Raw genomic sequence first — 21,158 nt, 5'->3', positions numbered from 1 at the left:
GGAAACTTATTTAACTTAGAAAGTTTATATCATTTATCAACTCCTTGGGACCCCTTTCTATTCCTTTTTATTGCCTTCACATCCACTATTGTGCGTTTAGCAACCAACCTTGGACCATTATATAAGTTTGTAAATAATGTTTACACTCTTGGGAATACCATGGTAACTTATCTCATGGCATATGAAATCAAAATTAAATGCCTAGGAATTCACTATCCAACCCTTTGGCTTCGAGCTCCCTACTAAATATTTTTATAAAATATTCATATCATTTACACATAGGTCATTATATCCCATCATCATCATTGTTTATTTAAATTTTATACATAATCTAGTCCAAAACAACAAAGAGTAAAAAACAAAATATTACATATAACCCCGCTTAGGTGTCTAATTTCACTTAATTCCCTAATATTAATGTAGTGTCTCTCTTTGTTAACACAACCTTATTAACATAGTTATATTTTGATGTTGATTCCATAAAGTTTGCATTTTTTCACCCTTTTTACATTGCTCGATTCTTGAGCCTTCGTTCTTTATTACATAAAGTCATTTATTTTAATAGATGAATCCATGTTAGATAAATTTGAGGGATAAGTACAAAAAAATGTACAACATTACTGTTTAGTCCACACCTTTTATCCATACAGACATATATGTAAGAAAAATAAAGTAGAACATTAATGATAAAGGTAACTTTTTCAAGACATGCATATTGATCCAGTCAACATCATAACAACATAGAGCCGAGGGTCAATCCTCGTTGAGGCTACTTGACATCATGGATTGAATATTTTGATTCTTAGTGGAACAAGCAGAATGTTTATTTGACAAACATGTGGCTAGATATTTGTGGTGGAAAACATAATTGATTTCATGGGTATCAACTACCAATAGATTAAATCGCTCAAGTATTCCATATTTTTTATCAATATTTTTTTGGTTATTTTTGGTTGACGATATGAAATTAAAATTCTAATTGAATGTGATTTAGGGGTTCATAGGCATCAAAATTCACTCACATCATCAAAATTAAAAAACCAACTAACATATTGTGAAAAGGAATTAACAATTTTTTGGCTTCAAAAGGAGGCATGTTAGTTAATCATTAGCCAATGCTTAGGTCAATTAAACATCTAAACATTTTTGTAACTCCATTGGATTTGGTTTTATTTTGATTATCCTTGTTTATTATTAACAAAATTTCTTCTAACATACTAGTTATGATCATCATGTCCAATAAAAATAAATTATTCAACACATTTACATGCTCAAATAAAAAATTTTCATTACCCATTCTTATATAACCTTTTTCATAAAAACAAAGTTTATTAACTAGGGATTTATCCTAATATAAATTTTCCGATGTCTTCCAAAGACTTCTTGTAATGTTTCTTCACAAATATTACATAACATTAAATTATCCAAGCAAACTTTGATAAGGCTTCTTTCCTTTCTATCAAACACTTTTCCAATTTTCATCGTTCATAGCAAAGAGTTTGGTTTCATATATCATAATGTATATATATCAAACTAGGAGTAAATCATATATTGAGCCTCCATAATGTAATGTTAGCGCCATTAAAATTATCCATTTCTAGCCTTAATGTGCTGCACATTTTCTTGCAACCAAATTTCCTATGGCACATGTTCCCCTCAAACTAATATTAAATTAAAAATGACTTTATTTCTTATGGCACATGTTCCCCTCAAACTAATATTAAATTAAAAATGACTTTATTTCTTATTCCTAGGATCCAAGGTGATTAGGTTATGATACTAATACCACATAAACATACAACTATACAAAATTAAACATTATAATTTGTATTAATTAATTCTAAATTAATAATAATCAACAAGCAAATCAAATACTGAAATCTTACCTCAACAGATACTAATAAATGTTAAAGAATTATCTAAATCAAAACACTTAAGATTATATCTCAATTAGTTAAACTTGCCCCCTTCCCTCCCCTCTTAACTAATAACAATTCCACTTGAACTTTTATATAATTTTTTATATGTGACACAAAATAGATGTTAAGGGAGTTATCTAATTGAAAATGCTTAAAATTACATCTCAACTCCTTAAACCATTTCCCTTTACCGTGTGATGACTTCACAACCCCTCTTAACTATTAAGAATTCCACTTAAACCTTGATATCTCTTATCATAACAACTATATCTCATGGTATTTCTAAAATAATACCAAAAAAACAGATTTCTAAGCAACAATGATTACTCAAATATCTATATTGTTTATTCGCTAATAGAGGTATATATATGAACTTTAGATGGAAGGAGGTTTGTTAACTTTTTTTTAATTGAGGACCTAGATTGATTCTCCTGGGAATATGCTCAACATATGCTTCTTCTTAATGTTTGTCAACCACTGCAGTGTATTACAAAGTTTGTTAGGTGGCATTCACTTTTAATAAATTTTAAAAATTAGATTCGTGCCAGGTGGCTCCCCACCCACCAATTTCCTAGGATTTGAGATTATTCCAATTCCAATAAGTTCCTCATTATTATTTATAGCATTCATATATATATATATATATATATATAGCATTATATATATATATATATATATAGGTAAATTTATTTATCAAAATGGACCATTACTTTTTTAATTAATCGATGGGCGTATATATATGAACTTTAGATGAAAGGAGATTTGTTGACTTTTTTTTAATTGAGGGCTCGAATGATTCTCAAGGGAATATGCTCAAGGTATGATTCTTCTTAATGTTTATCAGAATGTAGTGTATTATAGAGTTTGTTACGTTGTACTGACTTTTAATAAATTTTAAAAATTAAATTTGTGCCAAGCGGTTCCCACCCACCAATTTCCTAGGGATCTGTGATTATTCCAATTCTAATAAGTTTCTCCTTTATTATTTCTAACATTTATTTGTATACAAGAAAATTTTATTTAGTAAAATGGTCCATTACTTTTAATAAATTTAAAAAATTATATTCGTGCCACGTGGCTCACCACCCACCAATTTCATAGGGATTTGAGATTATTCCAATTCTAATAAGTTACTCCATGTTGAGATTATTCCAATTCTAATAAGTTCCTCAATATTATTTATAACATTCATTTCTATATAAGCAAATTTTATTTAGCAAAATGGTCCATTTCTTTTAATAAATTTAAAAAATTAGATTTGTGCTAGTTGCTCCCCACCCACCAATTTCTTAAGGATTTGAGATTATTCCAATTCTAATAAGTTCCTCCATGATAAGTTCCTCATTATTATCTATAACATTCATTTATATTTAAACAAATATATAACTAGGTATTTTCCTACGTCTTTACTATCATAAAAATAATTCCATCCATTATGTGTTTGAAGATCACATTGTCTACTCCAATCTTCTCCTCACGCTAGAAGAATGTGGGCTACAAGTTTTGAATGCTACATCTTCTTCGACCAATAAGAAATTTTTCCATACCATATATAACAAGGTATTTTCTTATAATCGTGGCAATAACTTACTTCCCTGTTTGCTTTACCAATGTCTGAACATGCATATATTTGTACGTTGCCACCTATATATGATAGTGGCAAATCTAAGGTGGACAACCTCTATGAGAAGTTTGGGCATTTGAAATTAGATCACTAGGCCGACCTTGACTCTCGAGGGGAGTGAGGAGTACAAGGTTTGACCAGCTTATGCCAAGAATCTCCACGAAATCAATTATTTGTCCGATGTAAATCTAATAATTGAGTGTGGTTTAGATGTTAATGATTTGAAGGAGTGTTTTATGGAAGATTTCTTTACTTTTCAAATACAAATGTATAAAAGTAGCTCAACTATGAATTTGGTGTGTCATAGGTTTTAAGTATAGGATTAGTGTAGAATTAGGTAAAGTAGCATGAATGAATTTGTGCTCTAAAATTAGTTAGCAATCATTCAATAACAAATTTTTAAATTGCAAGCTGATCTTATTAGTTAAAAAACAATATTGGTCCATTTTAATCACAAATCTAAGAAATGTTTAGAGTGATATAATTTCTTCTTGTGTATTTTTTTTTAAATACAAAATTTGAAAAAAAAATTGCATCTCAAAGATAAAGTTGACAAAAAAAATATAACCCAAATATAAAATAATAACATTACTTGAAATGCTTAAAAATGTTTTAACCATGAAAATTTAATTCTTTTTATTGTACATATTAGTTGAAATTGAAATATTTTACTTAATATGACATTGAAATATTTTAGTTATGAAATATGTTGTTTATATTAATAAGTGCCATGATAAGTTCCTCTATGATTAATAAATTATGAAATTTAAAATTATGGTTGATGTTTTGAATTGTATTTTTACTTTTAAAATTTGAAATGCATTATATTGTAAATGGATTATAAGTAAAAATAAATAAAGTAAAAATAGAAATGAGGCACAATACTTGCTAAGGTTTTGCAAAAGGGGTAGCAAGCTAAGTGGGCTTGATTGTGGGGAAAACTCCACAGTTAAGCACTCTTGAGCCAAAGGTAATCTGGGATGGGTGACCTCTTGGGAAGTCCAGGTTATTCAAAAATCATGAGAAATGGGTGACCTCTTGGGAAGTCCAAGTTATTCAAAAATCATGAGAAATTAGTTAGTTACGACTACCTCTCATAGAAATGATCGTAGATGAATGACTTACTTAATGCAGTTGAATCCCAAAAAATGATATCTAATAAAAATACAAAATTAAGATTTTAATAATAATAATAATATAATATTAATTATTATTAATATGATTCTTATATTTATATTTATATTATTGATAATAACATTAATTGTTAATATCATTGACTTTTATCAACCACATTTATTAATATGGTTGTACTAGGGGAGGGCTGCCATTACCTGTGCGCCCTCCCCACCACGTCACAAAACCACATGTCAACCTGCATGGATCTAGTATGACACCTGTCCACCGTGGAGGTCCTCGTGTTGGGCATCGTCTCATCGCATAAAATTCCGTGTCCGCGCCATTTCCTCCGTTTGTTTGGGGTCATTGCTGTGATGTTGTATTTTCCCTTTGTCTTTCTGCTTGGGGCCAGTTGTTGGATGAAGCCCCCCACCAAAGATAGCACGGGACGGCCCCAGAACCTGCGCGGTTCCTCTGGTATTGAGGTTCTGATGCAAACGTGTGTTCGAGGTTTAGGGTTTGTGGACCTGCGCGCTTCGTCTGGTATGAAGGTACTGATGCAAATGTTTGTTCGAGGTTTAGGGTTTGTGGTTGGAACATCGTTTCTGCCTTTCTTGTGGTTTTCCGCCTGGATTTGTTGGTCGTTCTGGACCGCCGATTGTTTATGGTTTCTCTGGTGGTGGTCTTATTCGTAGTTTTTACTGTTTGGGGAGGAGTCGGTTGCAATTTTACCGAGCTCGAGGTGGAAGGTCTTTTTTAACAGGTAATTGCTTAATTTGTTGTTCTGTGTTGGTTTTTTTGGTGGTTTTCTGTTGTCTAATGGATTTTTCTTCTCGTTGCAGGTGCGGAAAAGGTTGTTGCAGGTGTGGAGAAGGTCTGGCGAGCTCAGGTCAGCGATCATCCATGGCCTATATCCGGTAGGATTTTAATCCTACCAGCAATTTCTCTGTGTTTTTCAACACAAACAACTCTATTTGGATTTTTTGTAAACTTTCTATGGCAGGCTTTGAGGGTTTATGGTTTTTGTGGATATTTTGATGTTGTTTGTGGCTTTTCATGATGGTATTTGTGAATTTTCACTGTTATCTTGCTTGGTCGTCTCGTGCCATCCTCGGTCGTTTGCAGAGTTTCAATGGAAAATGAAAGATTCCTAAGAAGCACGGTTAGTATGCTTTGTGAATGGCCTTGACCTTGTTCTCCTTTGTTTCTGTTTCTTGGTGCAGTTTACGAATATCTACATAATAGTTATGCCAATTGAGTCATTTTTAGTCCTCTGTGTGTTGGTCTGTGTTCACATAAGTGTTGAGGATGCTCACATGTGAGGTATTAGGTGGTTTTCCATCCTCGGCCGTTTGCAGAGTTTCAATGGCAAATGAAAGATTCCTAAGAAGCACGGTTAGTATGCTTTGTGAATGGCCTTGACCTTGTTCTCCTCTGTTTCTGTTTCTTGGTGCAGTTTACGAATATCTACAGAATAGTTATGCCAGTTGAGTCATTTTTAGTCCTTTATGTGTTGGTCTATGTTCACATAAGTGTTGAGGGTGCTCACATGTGAGGTATTAGGTGGTTTTCCATCCTCGACCATCCCGTGCCATCCTCGGTGGAGGGCTTCACCCAACAATTGGCCCCGAGAAAAAAGACAAAGGGAAAATGGAACATCGCAGCAATGTCCCCAAACAAACCCTCGAAACCCTTATTGGACTCTGGTTTAGGTTCTTATTGCCATATTTATCTTTTTTCCTACTCTACTTGATAATGAGTGCTCTCAAAAACTTATTATGAGATAAGACTGTCTGGTCATTTGATTTCTGTATTTAGCCTTTTTCCTATACCTTTGGCCATTATCTCTTGTCTATTGTTCATATCCAGTGTTGCCACTTCTGCAATGTTTATTTCATTTATTGGTCTGTAATAGTATTCTGAATTAGAAGATTGGTTTTCTCGTTCATCGAACAACAACAAATCATTCTGTAGCTTTGCTGGCATATTCCTCTTGTTAATGAGAAATTTTCTTCTTCCTAGGCAATTTTTGGTCAATTTACAATTATTTAATTGTTGGTTTTGTCTCTTGCATAGAGTCTCTACGCCTGCTCGCAACTTTGAATCTACCCTATCGAATCTGAAAAATGACTGAAATAATAATCCTAATGCCCTCAGAATCCTATAATACAAATTTCATTATCTTTTTCCTTTTTATAAATAGATGTCAACTATATTTTAAAGATAATAGGGGAAGGGAAAATAACACCCAGAGATCGCATGGCGATTTGGCATCTCACTTCTCAAATGAAGGATGCCTTTGTTGGTACTAATTCTAGGCTAGCAATTCCCTCTCCTCTTGGCATCAAGGACAGAGCACAGGCTTTGTCTGTCAATAGATAAAATGTGTTCAGGTTCTCTGATGTTAACAAGCCTTCATAATTGTCTCTGTATATAACATTTCTAATTGTTTGTTTGTCCCCTTCTCTATTAGTTTACATGAAAATTTTGTTCATGATGATGGGCTGCCATAGCTGGGCTTCATGCCCTGGCTATCTTGATGTACAGTTCTATATATGCATGATTAAATGATACGAGTTTTACTTAACTGTTGCAGTTTGTAGCCACTGCAATTGAAATTTTTGTGTCATGTTTATTTTTGGGGATGAGAAGATCATTAAATGATGCCAGTTTTACTTAACTGTTGCAGTTTGTAGCCACCTCAATTGAAATTTTTGTATCTTGTTTTTTTTGGGGGTGGAGAAGATGATTAAATGATGCCAGTTTTACTCAACTGTTGTAGTTTGTAGCCACCTCAATTGAAATTTTTGTGTCCTGTTTTTTGTGGGGTTGAGAAGAGATTTGGGTTTAGGTATGGTTATTGGCTAGAAATGCATAGGAGGATGATTAAACTTCATTTGCTTAAGGATTTAGGTTATTCACATATTTACAACAATTATATTGGATGTGACTCTCTAGTCATGTGGTGGTGGAGATCTAGACATGGGGTGTGTTGCTATATTAGTGATCTATGTTTGGACCTGGAACCTGAATTTGAATTTGAAGGTTTTCATATTAGTGATCTAGGACCTGGAACCTGCATTTGAATTCGAAGGGTTTCATATGGAAAAAAATATAGAGATGGGGTGTTGTTATTTTAGTGATCTATGTTTGGACATGGAATTAGGATTTTGAATATCTGAATTTAAATTTGAAGGTTTTTTCCTACTCTACTTAATAATGAGTGCTCTCAAAAACTTATTATGAGATAAGACTGTCTGGTCATTTTATTTCTGTATTTAGCCTTTTTCATATGCAACTTGATAATGAGTGCTCTCAATTTCTCAAGTGTACCCTCAATGAATAAAATTATTGGTGGCTTTTTGACATTTAATAAAACTTATTATGAGGTAGATTGCCTCCTCATTTGAGACTGTTTGGTCATTTGATTTTTGTATTTAGCCATTTTCCTAAGCCTTTGGCAATTATCTCTTGTCCAGAGTTGGAATGGAATGTTATTATTGAATTCCTTACGATATCAATAGACCAATGATTATTTTGTTATGAATCTTGGTTACTGCGACTGATGGGATTTTACCAAGGTCTATTTCAGTGCAACATGGTCTATCAATTATCAATAATCTTGAAGTGCTTGACTGAGATTTACCCGGACAATAGTTATCCTCTTGAAGGCTCTATCCTCTTGAATGAGCCTTCAAGGAGACGGGGATCGGTTCTAACTTGTTGACCTTTTCGACTTGGCCCAGAAACTAACCCCAGTTATCTCACAAAGTTACTCGTGGATTCCTCTTTCATTAATTTCCTTTTCTCTTTTAGCTACAACCATTGAAATAATAGTTTTCAGTTCGAGTTTAATAGAAGCCATAAATAGTTTTGCTAATCTGCAGCAACTTAATTTAGTTCTAGAAACTTTATTTCAACACAACCATAGTTACACAGTTTAACCCAGCCGCTTCGAGTATAACTAATTAACCAGCAATGAAGGAAACTATTTTTCAATACTTATCTCTTTCCTTCCTTTATTCCTCTAAGCTAGCCACACAAAGTTCACAGAATAAATTATAGAAATAGTTTTATCATAATTAATATTTTACAGAAAGACATATTCCATTGAAAATTTCTTTTCAACACACAGTTAGGTTGCCACAAGAAATCACTACTAGGTTGTAAGCCAAAATGTTTCTGTGACAAGAAAAAGATACAATCTAGTGTTGTAAGCCAAAAAAAATTTGTGACAAGAAAAAGATACAATCTAGTGTTGTAAGCCAAAATGTTTTTGTGCCAAGAAAAGGATACAATCCATCCAAAATCCACATCATAATGTGGTTAGAACCAAAAACATATGACACTCCTATTCTTTATGGCCCTGAGAATCTTGAGTGCCAAAACTCCTCGAGTTACCTTCTTGAGCCAGGTAGGTTGGCCTACCAGTCAAGGGCTGATTAGGAAATGGTTGATTGTTGCCATATGATTGATTCCAATTTGCAGCTTCCAACCATGCAGGTACTGAGTACCCATACCTCACATTTGCACTAATGACCCCTGCATTAAGTGGAGGTGTGTAATGAGCATACAGAGAATTGACACCAACTCTGTTAGGAACAAGGCAAGTGGGTAAACCCTCAGTTTGATATTGGGGAACTTGAATGTTTATGAGATCTTGGAATAATGGTGTATTATCTGCAATGGAGTCCAATGAGTTTGAAATAATCCTAGTTTCATCAGCTATTCTTGTATCATTGATCATCCCTTGTTCCTTTTCAAGCATTTGTTGTGCCTTTCGTTTTTCCTTTTCCTCTCTTGCCATTTTCTTTTGTTGGTCCTTAACTTGCCTTGCTTTATCTCTTTCAATCCTTTCATCTGCTCGACGTTGTGCTGCAACAATCCTTGTTGCCTTCTTCTCCTTGACTAGATCCTTCTTTTTCTGTTTTAATTCTTGCATTTCAAATTTATTTTTTTCAGACTCAACTAACAGGTTTATATAGTCCTCTGAGGTGAGTAACTGTGAACTTTAGCCCAGACAAAGACTACCCGGTGCACCTTGCTTTTTTTTCATTGATACTGTCTCTACTGGTAACTTTAGGAACCGTCCAAGTGTCTTCTCCACCCCTACCACCTGCATGTCATTACTTAGTACTTCCCTTTCAGTATCTGTTGGAACTGATTGAACTATATCATTATCTTCATTTGATGCCTCATTATGTCCTTCATCTTCTTCCATTGATCTATTGTCCACAAAAAAATGAACAATTTCACTATTCAATTATGCTGGTTGTGAGGGCATGTTCATGCTTTCTTCATTGGTTGCTGAGACACTATGTGCATTCATATTGATCATTGCTTCTGCTAGCCATGAAGGTGGGGTTACTTGGCTTGGCAATGTCAATTGGTCATTGTCAACTGCATGTTCAACAATATCATTAACAATATCAGCAACAGGAATTTCATGTTCTTGAGTTGGTGGAATGATCTTCCTGACCATCCACATGAAACGCTTGGCTACAACCAGTATTATGCATAAGAGCATCATAGTTCAGTGGCTAGATCCCTGTCCTCCTAAAGCCAGCCTTGATATTTGATGGTGTCAAAGCCCTTTTAGAAGCTTTACTTGCAAGCTCTGCTAGCTCAAACCTTTTCACCTCAACCCCTGGATTCTTTGCCATCCATGCAGCGTGCTCCGACCTGAAATAGTTCTTGAAAGGGCCAAACACACTAACATCAAGGGGTCGCAGTCTGTGAGTGGTATGAGCGGGCAATGTCAACAAGTCGATGCCGAAATTGTTTGCTTCCTCAATTGTTTGTACAGCCATGTGGCTCCCATGGCCATCTAATATCAAAAGGTGTCTGTTATTAGGCGAGACGCCACCTGGTACCGATGTAGCAAAGTGAAAAAGCCAACTTAGAAACAATTCTTTAGTCATCCATGCATGGGGATGTGCAGGCATGCATGCACCTCGTTCACAGTTCTGTATATAGTTTTTTAGTTGATTTTTACCTTTGAATAGATAAAATCCTGGGACTGAAGTACCAATTGCATTGACACAACATAAAATAGTTATCCACTCCCTACTCTTGGGCAAAATCTTTGGCACATTTCAGTTCCCTCTCTTGGCAATTACGTGCATGCCACAATTCCTCCCTGCCTATAAACCTGTTTCATCACAGTTCCATATATGGTCTGCTCCATAAGAATGTTTATCGTAAGCACTAGAAAGTGTGTCATAGAACTTTTGCACAACTGCAGGGCGCAAATTTAATGCTCTGTCAAGGTCCTCAGCAGTATGCAATACAAGTTCTAGATGCCTTTTTTTAAACCCAAACCACCATGATTTACCAGGAAACCCATCTTTGAATGGGTTTGGCCTCCCTTGACAGATTTGAGCAATTGTTGATTTGAGTTGTATCAACTCTAGCCCATGTCCCAATTGGGCCATCTCTTTACACCACTCAACCACCTCGGTCTCCTCCTCCTCAATCATAACTGTAAGAGGTCCTGTACGTTTTGTATGAGTCAGCGATTTATCCAATAATGTATTGATGAGGGAGGAATACCATGTATTTTTGCAGATGCCCGAATTGAGTATCCATTAAACTCTATGTCGTCAATTGCAACTAACATTTGTTCTTTTGTCCATCCTCTTATAGCACTGATCTTTTTAGTTGAGCTTGCTCCTTGGACTATTGTTGATAGTGGTTCTGTGGCTGATGGCGTGTTAATATCCGCTGTTGTCACATGGTCATCCTCAACAATGTTCCCTGGTGCATTGTTGGCATTGACATCAGATGTCATGTCCTCATCAGACGATGTGCATCGCAGCTGCGCACCCCTTGTCACTCTCCTGCGACTTCTCCTTGTACGAGTAAAGTAACTTCCCTTTGCCATAGATGCAACATCCTGTAAAATTATTGCATGCATTTAGACATTAGGATATTTGTAAATTATGCTTTATTACTTCTGCGAAAATACTTTTCCTTTATTACAGGAAATTATCAACATGTATGTTACAGGAAATCAAATTGCATTACTTATGTTACAGGAAATCGAATTGCATTACTTCATAGTCTCTCATTGCAAATTACTTCGTAGTCTCTCAATTGCCTGCCTGTTCATCAGTTTAGCAACTTTTATATGGGTTCAATTAGGATTCTATGATAGTTGTTTCAAATATCATTTTCCATTTTTTTTTGCTGTTTGGCATTGCGAAAAATGTCTCAGTACTGCAACTTCTCCATTACAGTCCATGGCCACCATTCTAGGCATAAATTCTATGTTGGGAACAACTTGCAGCTGTGATCAGCTTTGGAATGGACTTATCAGTCATAAAAAGTTTTAGAAAATTGAACTGAAAAAATTAAGTATGTTGAAGGCATTCATTTTTTATTTTATTTTAAGGAATGGTTTTAACTTTTCTAAATAGCTATATTTAGAACCTACTTTTTATTCAATGGCTGTTTGTGAAACCATCCAGGTATCCTTTTAGCAGTTATGGCTAGACAGATCATGTAAGAACTCTGATAAATGAAAATAATGAAAACAGAATTGTAAGAACAATGACTTTCAATGGCTGTTTGTGAAACCATCCAAGTATCCTTTTAGCAGTTATGGCCAGACAGATCATGTAAGAACTCTGATAAATGAAAACAATGAAAACAGAACTGTAAGAACAATGACTTTCAATGGCTGTTTGTGAAACCATCCAGGTATCCTTCTAGCAGTTATGGCCAGACAGATCATGTAAGAAATCTGATAAATGAAAACAATGAAAACAGAACTATAAGAAGAATGAGTTGTAATTGATATAACTAACCTGGATATATTGGCAACTGTTTTGTGATGTTGTCTTCAAGTTCGCTGAATAGTTTGAAAGCATAAGATGCAACTTCAACAGTGGGTGGACTTCTTTTATAGTTTTTGGCACTTGAATTTAATTGGTGGACATGGATGCACATGGATTGCAATGGCTTCATTTTGAATGTGTGGTCCGGATTTAATTTGATTTGATTTAATGGTTGGGAATTGGTTATTTGTTGATCCATGTGCTTTGATCTGTTTTAATGAGAAATAGAGGGAGTTGGGTGTCATTTATTGCAGTTATTGGGTCTGAGTGTCATTTATTGAACAAAGTGGGTTTAAATGTTATTGGATTGGATGTCATTTATTGAACATAGGGTGTTTATTTGTTGAACAACACAGCAATTATCGCTAACATACATTCCCTTTTGTTATGTGCAGGTGGGCATATTTATTTGGGATGCAAAGCTGCAGTTCTAATGAGTGGGGGTTGAAGTGACTGCTGCTTTGTACTTCTGGAATATACCATTTTGGAAGCCTTTATGGCTTTAGCTATTTTCTAGTTGGGTCAATATGGTTTACAGTGTTAAGTAGTAAAATACTATTTATGGACAATTGTGGGCCCAGTCAATGTATGGTGAAATTTTGGACATAAATTAATACTTATTTATATATGTTATTTATTTTTGTTTAAATATTGGTTTTAAAAGTCTCAATTTATGGTGATTTGATGGGACCAATGCTATATCTGGTCCTGCACAACATTAAGAATCTCTCCCCTAGTACATATTCATTTTATTATTTTCATCTTATTTATCTCTTTAAAATTTTCACCCAATTAAAAATAATGTTTTACAAAGATGCACATTGGTCGAATCAGGTGCGGGTCAAGGCGCAGGTCTTAGAGTCAATGTCGAGTAGGGCTATTTAACGTCCAGCGGTGGAATCGCTGTGGAACGAAAATTTCGATCCAGGTGGGGTTCTTTGACGTCACAGAATTAAATATTTTTTTGGCGACAAGACCGGTCGACGTAATGTGCGCGGGCTGCCAATAAAGTAAACCTGTTTCTTGGGTATATTATTTTAAAAGGAAGTGGAATTTATTCGAGCGGAATGTGGAAGTGTTAAAATTATAAAGGGAGAAATTTGTATTATTATAGCTTTTAAAAATGAAATGAAATAGATTTTTGATTAAAATATTACTTAAAAAAATAAATACAGATTTATATTTAATATGAGTAGGTCAATTTTTTATGAATTTATATTATTTAAATATTTGGACTGATCTGAGTAAAATTTAACTTGGTTGACCGAACGTAGAGTTACACATCATAATGCCCTGAATAAGCTTCTTAGCTTAAATATCTTTTTAAATGTATAAATAAATTTAACCTCTTATAAAATTAATGGTCAATGGTCTAAATTAAAAAAGTTAGATTCAAGTTTTTAAAATATTATGAAAAAGACTATTTAATCTGAAAGTGACACTATATCTTTAAAATAATAAATTTATTTATATATTTAAAAATATATTTTAAATAATAAAAAAGTTTAAAATTTCATTCAAAATTATATCTAATTTTTCAGAGAAATTAAGTATCCAGGGTTGCTGCTTGGAGAACTGTGGAGCACTTATTAATAGCCTGATGGAAAGAATGGACACAAAGTTAGACCAAATACACTATTTTCAGTGCCAAGTCCGGAGAGACTGGTGGTGGTTTGAGAGGCCAAAATCAACTAATTAAGAAAATACACTATTTTCAGTGCCAAGTCCGGAGAGACTGGTACTGGTTTGGGGAGGCCAAAATCAACTAATTAAGAATAAAAAATTGGAGACTTGGGTAGCGCACTTTTAAAGGTCACATTCACTGTGGCTTCCGTCTCGGTTAACTCCCAGATTCAAACCAGGTATCTGTTCATTCCCAAATTCAAACCACGAGGAAGCATTTTATTTACTGATTGGACAACGTCGAGGTCATGTGACCATCCACACAATTTCCTTTCACTCCATTTGACGTGAATTGATCTCGACGGACCTCCTTTCTTACCGACAGATTTTCTTCCAACGTACTGCTCACGGTAGCCATTTCCAATGAACTTCAATAACCTAACGCTACACACAGCTTTTTAAAGTTTTTTAATTACGCGATTGCCATTTAATATCATTGGGCATTGACCAGGTGGTCTACCCCGCGTGGTCAGCAATGCTTTCCAAGGCGTGTTACTTACGGTCACCGTTTCCAATGACCGGTAATCTCTATTTCAACAATGGGCACCAAATTCTTATATAATATGCATGTTATGGTGTTAGAGACATTGCCCAATAGTTGAAGCACTTGCTCCGGCAAACTGCCAGTGGAGTTGAGTCTGCCTAGTTAGCAATATTTCTCTGTTTTACTTTACTTTTTTAAAGAAATGGGCAACTGTGTTGCCCCTGCTGCCGACCATGGCAATAATGGCCGAGATGAACAGATGCCCAGAGACAAAAGCGGCGGCGAAGAAACAAATGATTTGGGTTCGCCAAAATCGGTGATTTCTTGCGAGAAGACAGGAAATGGTGTTGTGAGGGTTAAACTGGTTATCAGCAAGAAAGAACTGGCGGAATTGCTGGCTAATGGTTTGACCCAGAAGAAGGCCATGGAGGATCCGTTGGTTAAAAACTGTGGCACTGCAGCGTCGATGAGCATGAGTCACTGTGGATGGAGGCCTTCGTTGGAGAGCATCCCCGAAGACAAGAATAATAATAAGGGGTTAGAAATGGAATTGATGTATTAATTTAGGGATTGATGTATTATCTTTTAGGAAGATACAAGTAATATGAAAGTAAGTCTCATTACCAATTTCAAGAAATTTTGATGTTTAAAATCGATTTACAAATAACCCTCGCTTATACTACTAAAAACTAAAAACATGACTACTGAATTTTTCAGAGAGAGCTCTTATTTTTAATGTTACCATCATATATGATATGATAAAAGTGGCTATAGTTATGGTGTAAATATGTTTGTAGAAAAATAACCTCGAGCTTCCTTTGACCTAAAGTAATAAGGAAGGTGAGTGGCAACAGGTCCTGATCTCTGCCATCTTAGGCGTTCAATTCCTGCTGTTTTTAATAACCAGGAGATGGAATAGTGTAACGCTCGGAAACTGAACCAGGGTTTCCAATTGGCGAGGACTCAGCTCACTCCAACAGTCCAACTTACCGCCTGGTCTGCTCTACTCCCGTGAGTTGGATCATATTGATCTCATTTATGTTAAGAAAGCCGGAAAATAGTTGCACTGTTAACAACTCTGTTTTTGTACTGTGACATCTTCATATTCAATGCAAATCACATGACTATCATGTCAGTGGAGATAATTTTCGCCAACGGTGACTCTTTTGAACTGTGCATCCTGAGGCTGTTTGTATTTCTTTCGATTTTCTTTGTGTTTTCCACATGAAGTTAGCATATATGGGGTTTATATTTACTATTTCTACACCTACTGATCAGCATCTTACAATATGAGTGGCATACCCAAAGTGTGGGAAAAGGAGTGTTGAAGTAAATCAAGATTTAGTTTCAGCTAAGTCAAGATGTTGTTGAAAGATGAGAGAAGTTTCATGGATGTCTAAAGTGGGGAAAAGTGATGTATAAGTAAATTAATATGCTGTTTGAAAGTAATGTATAAGTAAATTAAGATGCTATTTCAAATAAATCAAAATGTTGTTTGAAGATGAGATAAGTGCGTTGAATGGTTTACAACTAATAAAATAATACTCTAACCGAAGCTGGGTTCTAATTTCAAAGGGTTTAAAAAATAAATTATGTAAAATGTTTAACAAAGTAAGGTTTGAATTTGAAAAGTTGAAATCATAAATTATGTAAAATGTTTAATATCAGTATAGATTTATTTTAAGTATGTATCTAATATGAGTGGAGAGATTAATTCTTTTAAAGTGTAAATTTTTTTAGAGTGTAAAATATAATGTGTTATTTTTTATTGTTTAAATTGTATTTTTGAATGCTAAATATTATATATAGGATGATAAATAAAAATTTTAACCATAAAAAACATATTTTTTTCCATATATAGATATATATGAAATTGATATCCACATAAATTAAATCTTTGATTGAAATATTTTTAAAAAGTATAAGATTTAAACATTTAATTCACAATTCTTTTTACTTTTACTTACTTTACATTATATTATTTTTTTAATTATAATTAATATGATTTTTCTATTTAAAACATAATTTTTATTTTAAAAAACCACATACTAATTATATAATAAACCTCTATATCAAATATAAATAAGTTTAATTACTATAATATTTTAAAAAACAACTTCAAATTTAAGAAACTAATTATTTTCTTGAACAAGTTTCCGTAGTCATGGATCAGAGTTAAAATTTTTGGAATAAAAGTTTTCATGTGAATGGCGAGACATGGTTCAGATAAAGATCAATGATTCTAGACCAAACCTTTCGCAATATTACACTATAATATCACATATTACACGATACCTTTCACTTTAACTACTTTTCCGTTTTTGTATACACACTTAAAGCAATGTTCTTTGAACAAAGTGTTTCATTTATGACTAGTAAAGTTCAAGTTTTATATTATAATTTTCTTTATTTTATAAAGCTTATATAAATCTGTTTTTCCATAAGAATATAAATAAATTAATATTATTTTTATTTATATATGTAATAAGTGTTTAACATGTTGTTGGACTTTTATTACCATTATAACTTTTAATATTTTATTTTATGATTTTATAAATGTTTTTGGCCAGCTTGATGATTGTTAACTTAATTTTTTAATGGTGTGTTGTGAGTTCAATTAGTTGTATGGAGGAGATATTGGACTTCAGAGTGGTATTTTATGGTACTCGTTAAAGAAATTTAACAAGTGCAAAGTTTGTATATTTAGTGATCTGCATTATTTGTGTTCTCGAAGAGAATACACTTTTCTTGGGTGGGGAACCTTATTTGTCTCAACACCTTGGTATTATGCCTCCACACTCTTCTTTTGCTATGTTTTCCTCCCATGTCGTTGCCAATTTTGTTAGGGATTTTGTTTGGTGTGGTTGGATCTCCATGGTGTTTGGTTCAGGCACACTGGGGTTTCACTAGAGTCTACTCATGGTCCGCGCTGAGTTTCCCTCATGTTTCATCGGGTCGTGCTATTTTTCTCTTCCGACTTCTGCCATTGCTACTGCTTAGGTTGCCAGCCTGCTGAGGGGTTGTCGCGGCTCTGCGGCTCTAGCTCGACTGGTTTCTCCATTGTTTGTGTAGGGTTCATTTTGTTTAGGGGTTATTGTCATTCTATTGGTTGGGCTTCATAGTCGTCTTTGGTCTCTTCTCAAATCTGCTTGGCCTCTTGCTCCCTTCATGGTTCTATTGGTTAGCCTCTATGCCATTTTTCATCATATTTATACTGCATGGGCTTTAAAACCATATTGTAATGTTTTAATGCCTATTTTGGGATTTTTTTGAGGCCTTTTTGTGTTTTTTTTTTCTTGTAGTGGGTCAACGTCCCTGTTAATGTATTTTCAGTCTTGTGGCTCAAGGTTTACTATCCTTTTGGGGTTTCTTTTTTGAATGTAAAGTATTATTCCTTCCATTGCGATGAAAATAGTTGTCCGAGCATCTCCATGATTTTCTTGTCGGTTAGAGTATCTTCTAACGCTATTTTTTTCCCGCTCAGAGCAACTTTAGACATTGTTTCTTGTTAGTGAGAGTATCTGGGGGGTTTCCTTGACGGTAATAGTAACTTCTGGATTTTCCATATGATCCAAATTTTTTTACTTTATGGATGCATACATAATTGCATATAAAAGAGCATGTAACCATGTAACTTAAATTCATGAAAAATAAACAAAAATCATAAAGGATCCATCAAATCAAAGGCACACAAATAATTTGATTACGGAGTTCACCCAGTGTGGGATACGTCTCTGGGCCCTGCTCTAAGTGGGATGCCTCCTTCATTAATTGGAAACAACAATGAATTACAGTCAAATTTACATAAATGACCCTTATACGTCTAATCTTGGTCATGGAAATAAAAATGCAAAGCTCAGTTACAGAATCAGACATCACCGTTGGATTTGTGGTGTGAAATTAGGTCAAATGACTATAAACTTGGCCCCTTTCTAACACTGTCAAAATCTAGACCCTCGAAAATCTTGAAGATTTCCCCAAAGATTTCTCCCAGGAGATGGCTGAAAAATATGCTACTCAGATGAAAATTCTAAGAACACCACTGCACTCCTTGCGAAATTCTGTGAAAAATGACTATAAAGTCGACATCATTATGTCACTGTGGAAAATCACCCTCCAGGGAGTTTTTTAGATTCCTCCAAGATTTTGCGTGAGAATATTTTGTGGAATATTCCAGGGAATACTTCTCTAGAATAATATGTCTCAAAAGATGTGCCCAGCTTGGGCATAGTTTCGCCTCGGCTCCTGGTTCTGCTTCGTTCGTACTCGACCTCCTTGACGCTCCATTTTTTGTTGGGTGCGTAAAAGAGAAGTCAGTTAAATATTTGTTTATGGGAAAATTCTACATGGTATGGCTTGTGGATTGTTGGTGGGAACCTATATTAGGTGGGCAGAGGTCAGTGGTTCCAATCTCGCCCTAACCAAAAATAAACTTTGGCTTATTATTTTTTTTTAAAACTATGCTTTGGTGATCGTTACGTGTAACCGTGGTGGGTTATAATTGGTATGGCAGTGTTTAATGGGATGTCAGCATATGCTTTATTGCAAATTTTTATGGTTGATTATGATTATAGTATGGGGCCGCCCGGGTGGTGGGCTGGCCAGCTCGCTGGGCATGTTCAAACCCTGCCAACCCCGGTTCACCTGGCTTGGTTTCGTTTCATATAGCCCAACCATTGACCATTTAATATATATGGAAATGTGGTTTGGGGGTTGGAGGGGGTGGCGGCCCACTAGCCCATACATATTATTTTTTTAATATAATATAATACGGTGGGCTTGGTTAGTTGGATTTGATTGCCGGTCAATTGATCCTATTTTTTTTTCAAACAAATTGTCAAAAATAATTTGACTGGTTTTTGGGGTTTACCGGACAGATTAAGTAGGCAACGAATTCTCCCTTTCCGACCGTCGGATTTCGTGCGCCGACCCTTTACCAAATTATTGCCTCGTTAGTGACTGTCGCTTGGCCTAGTTTGTCTAAAACTTTGACCATTAATATATTGCTCATACGAACTCAGATTTGAGTGTCGTTCACGTTGTTGGAATCAAAATGTTGAGCACTATGATCTGGTATTTTTTTCATCTCAATGCAATGAATTTTATTTTTGAGCTATTCTAAGCCACTTCTAAATTTTGAGCGTTTCTGGAGCCACCTGGATCATTCCTCCCCACTAAGGAGATTTTGGTCCTCGAAAAGCATGCACACATCCTGCATACTGCCCATGTCCTTGTCAAGCCACACTTTCGACATCTGCATTCCATGCCAATCTGGTACATTCTTTGTAATCACATACAAAACCCCACATGACTCAAACAACCCCATACTTGCCAAGAGTTTATATAACACACTCTTTGGTCAAGTTTACATCATAATAGAAATCGATACCCAAGCTATCAACAAAAGGCCAAAAACATCATCGTTTCCTTAATAAGTGATGGAAAACACATCATCACTTTTACAATTATTTGCAACACATGATTTACAAAATGTGGCCATGAAAAGATATCATATCTAGTAAAACCATATCTTACTCAACAAAGTGGACGACCAAGAATGTTGAGATTCACTTGTTGAACATCTTCACTAACTGGTTTCTTTAAGGGTGCTTTCTGGGCATGGAGTATGTGACACGCGACTCTCTGGTGTCCATCCTCATTGCAGTAACTTCAATGACTCTTTCTCCTCCAAAATTTCAGGATCATCTTGGAATGCTTATTCTTGGTGCACCTATGATAAGTGACCATGGAACTGTCACTATCACTGGGATGTGATGAAGTGTTTTCATCATTTGTTGTTGGTTGGTCATTGACTATCTTAGAGAATTCCCCAACCTCTTTTCTGACATATCCAAGCCCTGCATAATGAGGAAATTCCTCCACTTTGATGAGATTCACAATGCCTTGGCCATTAATGCTGAGGCCCTTTCCTTGATACCTTATCTTCTTCAACAATTTTGATCCAATTCCTATAGTATGTTTCTCAAATGCAGCGAAATCATCATCATGAAAAGTATATGAAATTGAAGAATCACTTTTTACCCCAGGCGTGTTATGCTACAACATTTCTAAGGCCTCCTCCTTTACTTGTAACTGATGCTGCAAAATTTGTTTCTCCCCCTCTGCTTCTTGTGGGAGCCTTTTTAGTTCAACATTCTCTACTTGAATTCTTTGGTTTACCTCTTCGAGTTCTTCGCACCATGCCACATTTGGTGCCCTTTTCAATTTTGGCACAACATCTGCTAAAATATTTGCCTCATTGCCTGAATCAGAACCCAAGTCGATAGGTACATATTCTGTAATCCCAAGAGCTGCAATATTCATTTCATCACCTGAGTCTGCCCTAGGTCAATTGGTCCAACACCCGCAAATCCCACAACTGTGATCCTTGGCATCATCCCCTGATTCAGATTCTTGGTCTTTCTGCACAGCTGCAATTGTCTTCTGCTTCTCTTTTTTGTTGTTCCTCTTAGGCCTCATTTCTATGTGTACTT

This window comes from Pinus tabuliformis, chromosome 1_2 (assembly GCF_031772625.1).
Source record: "Pinus tabuliformis cultivar Carrire ecotype Pingquan chromosome 1_2, CPIR1, whole genome shotgun sequence".
Taxonomy (NCBI): Eukaryota; Viridiplantae; Streptophyta; class Pinopsida; order Pinales; family Pinaceae; genus Pinus; species Pinus tabuliformis.
Note: the sequence above shows the minus strand (reverse complement) of the source record.